The sequence below is a fragment of the Ursus americanus genome, chromosome 5 (assembly GCF_024610735.1).
Source record: "Ursus americanus isolate L20-20 chromosome 5, mUrsAme1.1.p, whole genome shotgun sequence".
NCBI lineage: Eukaryota > Metazoa > Chordata > Mammalia > Carnivora > Ursidae > Ursus > Ursus americanus.
This window is the reverse complement of record NC_142131.1, coordinates 14769976-14775949: the sequence shown is the minus strand read 5'-3', so window position 1 is coordinate 14775949 and position 5974 is coordinate 14769976. Positions and strand designations below refer to the sequence as shown.

Here is a 5974-nt window from a genome sequence, read left to right as displayed (position 1 = left end):
AGTGATGCCATTATTAATTATCCTTTCTAATGGAAATTTCTCATGGTTGTCAGTTACCTTTTGGCAAACATTATGCTGGGCTTTTACATATAATCTTGATAATAACGACATGAAGTAGATGAGTCAACTGAAGCTCAGCTAAACCAATTGGCTGATACACATTCGTGCAGCCATGTCTTGGACAGGAAAAATGCAATTAAAAAAGATGACTAGAGTCATTGATTTCCACTCTAACACAGCAATAAAATTAATTTCAGAGAAGAGCTTGTTTTGGGTTATGTGAAGGAACCAACAACCAGTCTAGAATGGAGTTTGAGAAACTGAATGGCTCTGTATAATAAAGGAACAGAAGTTTTTAGACTGCACTCTAGTGATCTGAGAGGAGGACAGGATTTCTGGAAGACAGGAATAAATAGAATGGAGAGTGCCCAGTACGTCACCTAGTGCCTAGGTCACTAGTATGGCCAGTCACCTAGTAGCAAGTCAGAACCTGACAAAGAAAAAGGCCATCTGATTGGAAATGGTAGATGTATTTTTGGGGACAGTGAGATCTGCACTGAATTCATAGCTGTTTTTTTGCACTGTGTCCGATGACTCTCAGTGGCAGTCAAAGCTTAGTAAAACTTTGTTACCCTTAAAAGTCTTGCACTGATAGCATTTTGGTTGTGTGGCTCACGTTTAGGGTGAAGTGAGGAAGAGAAAGGAAAGCAGGTACAGGAGAGAATAATATGACTAGGGATTGAGAATCAAACTTGGAGCAAGAAGGAATGGCATCCTAAAGGTCCCTCTTCCTAAAATCTTCAGAAATATTGGGGAGGTGATGAACTTCTCTCAGAGTGTGAATTATTTTATTTAGATAACAAAAGAAAGGAGAATCCTAGAAAGTAAGAGTCTCGGGGCTCCCTGGTCATATTACTTGGTGACAGAGAAGAATCTGGAGGCCAGGTATGCTCGCCCCTAAAGCCCAGCTCCTTCCCAGTTGCTCACTGCCCTTGACTTGAGATGACAGCTGTAGCAAAGGATGAGAGGGAGATGGTTCGGTTGTACAGTCTTATACTTTGTCTTGGTGTCCAGGCTGGAGTGGACCCAACACTGGGGCTTCTCCTTTCCCTCTCAGCTTGTGAGAGTTGTTTTTTTCACCCACTACTCCAGCATCAATTTTAATTGGAACAACTTTTTGGTGTCAAGGAATATCTATTGGAGGGTAATGAAAAACGGAAGAAATACTCAGAGCTTAACAGCCACAAAGTTCTCAGATGAGCTAAAGTAGATTTCTTTGCTAAATGGGGATTTCCTATCTATGAGAAAGGCCTCCTTTAAAGCTGAGTTTGTTCCATTATATTTCTAGCAGAATCCATGTATCTTAGTAAAGTATGAAGGAACACTGTAGTATGCATGGATGGGCCAAGAGGATAAAGATAATCTGATGACAGTATTTTAAGGATAACAGATGATTTCCTAAAAGTAGGGCTGATGACAAATATAGGAGGGATATTATCAATTAATGGCGTATTTTTATAAAGATTTTACCGAAACAATCTTGGTAAAAAATTAGTCATTCTCTCTATAAAGGAATGTTATGTAGCAATATCTCCAGAGCAATGTCCTTTCAAAAATTTAATAGATATCTTCTATATTACATGTTCTCTAAGTAGCTATTGCAGTTATCCCTCACTTATTCCACATTTATGTGGAAAATATATTCTCTGAAGCCCAGCTGGGAGACAGAAAATAAAGGAAGCAAGGCATGTGAGTAGCCTAAATCCAAACTCAGGCCTTTCCCCTGAGTGATGGTTCAGAGGAAAAGACAAATACACGTTGGCTCAGTGAAAAAATGCATGAATAAGCCTATAGATGCACTTATTTTAAAGAGAGTTGTAATAAACTTGCAGATTGATTTTCCCAGTCAGCAGGAAATGAGAAGAAGCAGTTTAGAAGGAACTAAAGGAGTCAGACTACTGTGAGGGACAGACATACTGACAGCTGACCAAAAAAAAAGTGGGGGAAGGACAGCTGAGTATTGGTACTGAAGGACTACGGCACGAAGACCTAAGAACAAAGAAAGGCACCTCTATTTGAGATCACCATGAAGTACAGGGCATGTTTCTCAAACTGCAGTCCCTGGACCAGCGTCAGGATCACTGGGAAAGGTAAATGCAAATACTCAGGCCCCACCTCAGATCTACTCAGTCAGAAACTCTGAGGATGGAGCTTGACAATCGAATAAACTGTCCAGGGATTCTGGTGCCCACTACCCTGTCAGGTCCCCTGGTGGTTAGGTCCTCTCAATCCAGAGGGCATCGCTGTGTTTCAACACAGTGAGATGGGTGTTCATGACTTCGATCATAGTGAAAAAGTTACTTTATACTTGCTCTCCCTGCTTGTGCTCTCTTTCTCACTCTCACTCTCTCTCTGACAAATAATTAAATAAAATCTTTTAAAAATTAAAAAAAAAAGGTGGCTTTCAGATCCTTGAGAAAGACATTTCTGGGTTGTAAAACTGGCAAGAGGCAGTTTGAAAGATTTACATCTCAAAGGGGCAGAGTAAAGGATATACAATAACAAGTTTTCTAAAGTAAATGCTCTTGGAAAAGGGAGATCCAGGCGCTTCTAGTCAGGAAGAAGCCTGTCTAAAGTTAATCAAGCTAAAGAGTACTTTAAAGCCATCTTGGTCAAGACCTGTGGGAAAATAGCAGCAAACTCATTTTTTTATGATTCACAAAACATGTGCCAAAGTGTTCTTGTTTCACTGGATTTCCTCATAAGACTGATAAAAACAATTTTATTTATTCAGGAAAAAAACTGTGAATCAGGCAGCAGAATGTATGCTCCCCTGTGTGATGCCCCCTCGTCTTCTTGGGACACAGTGAGATCTATACTGAGTGGACCACATAATCTCTCATCCTAAAATGACCTGCCACAGAAATTACCTGTGAGTTCAAACACTGGCTACTATGACCTGAAAACAACAATCTTTGGATGTTACCAACAAAGAGGAAGGATTCTGTAATGGAAATCAAAGTGCTTTCACTGCAGCCTCTCAGAAACCCCTTCAAGGGGGAAGCTAATAAAATGTAAAAGCCATATCAAAGAGGAAATAGAGTTAAGAAGTTGAAGAAAAATCTCACTCTTCTCCTAAGCTGCCAAACCCTTCCTGGGTTTACTTTCCTCCTTACCAGGCCCCTTGATCAATCAACTCAGTAACATCTACCAGCCTCTTTCGTTCACTTAGCTTCTTGTCCTAAATCTTAACCCTACCCTACCAATCCCTAAACTTGTAGTAACTCAGCAATTTACTTTCTCTACCATCCCTGCTATGAAGTTGCACACTATTGAAGAAATCTCAAAACTTAATCTACTGGCAGTAATTCATAGGTTAAGTTTCTGTAGACAGAATAATGGCCTCCACAAAGATACTCACATCCCTCCCCCCCAGAATCTGGGAATATGTGACCTTACATGGAAAAAGGAACTTTGCAGATGTGATTAAGATCTCAATATTCAGAGGTTATCCTCGATTACCTAAGTGAGCCCAAGTGTCAAGATCAAAGGAAAAGAACAGACCTAGAGAGATGGGGTGATGAGCTTTGAAGAAGGAGGAAGAGGCCATGAAACCAAACAATACAGGTGTCCTCTAGAGAGCTGGAAAAGGCAAGGATACAAATTCTCCCCTGGATCCTCCAGAAGAAACACAGCACTGCAGACACCTTGATTCTAGTCCCACAGGACTCATTTTAGATTTCTGAAATCAGATCCTCAAGGCAATAAACATGTGGCATTCCTCTGTGGCTGCCAACAATGACAGGGGGCAGATCCTAGTGCTTGGTGGCCAATGCCATCTCCTGGCCACACAGCAGACATCGTGACCAAGGAGGTACTGTTGAATGCAAGGTGGTACTCCTGCACTAGGAGGGCATCAACCTTTCTGGTAATTTCTACAGAAACAAGGGCAGGCCCGTTCAGGTGTGCTGCCCCATGAGACCACTTGAATCCAGGCTGCCCTACACCACCTCTAGGTGTTTGACGGGATCCCGTCACCTTATGACAAGTAAAAGTGGATGGTAGTTCCTGCTGCTCTTGAGTCTGTGCCTCTGAGGCCTAGGTGAAAGTAGGCCTACCTATCTGGTGCTAGGAGGTTGGCTGAGTGTACCGGGGGTGACAGCCACCGTGGAAGAGAAGAGGAAGGAGAAAGCCAAGATCCATTAACAGGAGGAAAAAACCCAGCTCATGAGGCTATGGAAACAAGACCAAAAAAAACAAAAAACCCATGAAGAAGAAAATTGATAAACACATGCAGGTATTTATTAAGACCCATGGACTCCTGGCCTGAGCATGATAAACACTGTTTATCCTTCATGCTTGGCCTGGCCTCCCTTTTCCATCCCTGCCCTGGATGGGGCGGGGGGGGGGGGGCGGGAATCCAGGGGCAGCCATCCAGGTGTCAAGGCAGCGTGGGCCTTAGAGAGCTGAAGCACAGAAGGGGCCTTGGTCACTGCTTCTGTTTAAAAAAGAACAGTCTTCTGCAAATGTATTTCAAATGTACTTCAAACAGCTCTAACAGTTGCGCAGACAAAATTCATCTCTGATATACTAGTTCACAAGAGAGTTTTAGAAAATGGAGAGTTAAGGACAACCAGTTACTTTAGCTTTGGTATTTGCACGAGCAAGCTAGAAAACTAATTGGAACAAGGCATCTGTTTCAGCTTCCCACATGTCGGGTACTATACACCACAGCTGTCAGGGAGAGTGCTGGGGGGGGGGCAGTGGGAGCCTGGGGTTGCACATTCACAGTCATAGACTGGGCACGCACACCATACAGGCGTTGCCCTGCTGCTTCCCTGTATTGTGTGATCAGAAATGAATACATTATTTCAAAGTAAATGAATCAATTGTGTTGGGTTAAGCCAACTTAGTTTGTAGTAATATGTTCTGCTGGCAGTAGAAAACAGATAGTTTCCAACCTCAGGTGGGTCTTCAAACCCTCAGGAATTGTGATGGAGAGACTTCAAAGACCACTGCTTTCAGTTCCTTTCCTCCCTATACGTCCCTGCTGCTCAAGATTTCAACAGGTGCGATCTCTTTGCCTTCCCCTTAAGTCTGGGCTGGCTTCTTCATTTGTGTTGACCAACAGAGCGAGACGCAAGGGACACTCTGCCAGTTCTGGCCCCGCCCTTTCAGCAGCTTTTTGCTTTCTCCCTCTTGGTGGCCAGCGACCATGAAGGAAGTCTGACAGTCCTGAGACCATTGTGCTGGGAGGAAGCCCGAGCTGTTCCAGGCATCCCACATCCCAGCTGAGACACCACATACAGGAGTGCAGGAACCATCTTGGATTGTCTAGCTGACACCATATGAAGAACTGCCCAACTGAGCCTAGCTCAGATTTCAGAATCATAAATCATACATGGCAGCTTTTAAGCCACTAAGTTTGGGGTGGTTTGTTACCAAGCAAGAAATAGCTGAAACAAAAATATTTGTTTTCCCATTCCCTTCCCTCTCTGCAGATCATCTTTCCCCCTATTTTAGAGAAATTCTGGTCCCTCCAGCATATTTTCCATTGGTTTCAACCCTAATCTCCCCTCCCATATCTGTAGCCACATTGATTTTCTGGTCTTTCTTAGAATTACCCTCCTGATTTAATCCCATCCTGCATCTCAAAGTTTCAATCTTTCTGCAGATTCACTGTCATTCTGCACAGGCTCCTTTCTTCAGGTGGTACACACACCCAGGGAGATCTCCATCCCTTTAATTATAGCTCCAAGTTATTGCTCTCCTTTTTTGTCCAAACTTTTTTTTAGAAGAGCCTGCACATGTCATGTTGACATTGAACGCTCAGTCAGGTAGTGAGCTAAACCAGCGGAAGGACCTAATAAGGGTTGATCAAAGGCAAGAGTGTATGGGGGAGTGGGGCAGAGGGGACTGGGGGGGGAGGTCTATTATTTAAACAGAATCCAGCTGCCAACACCAGTAAGTAAAG

General features: G+C 43.2%; 1 pseudogene; it reads left to right on the top strand.

Annotated features, from left to right (window-relative positions):
- Positions 1 to 3770: 3770 nt before the first annotated feature.
- Positions 3771 to 4330, top strand: LOC123791564 (large ribosomal subunit protein uL13 pseudogene; annotated as a pseudogene).
- The last annotated feature ends 1644 nt before the right edge of the window (positions 4331 to 5974 follow it).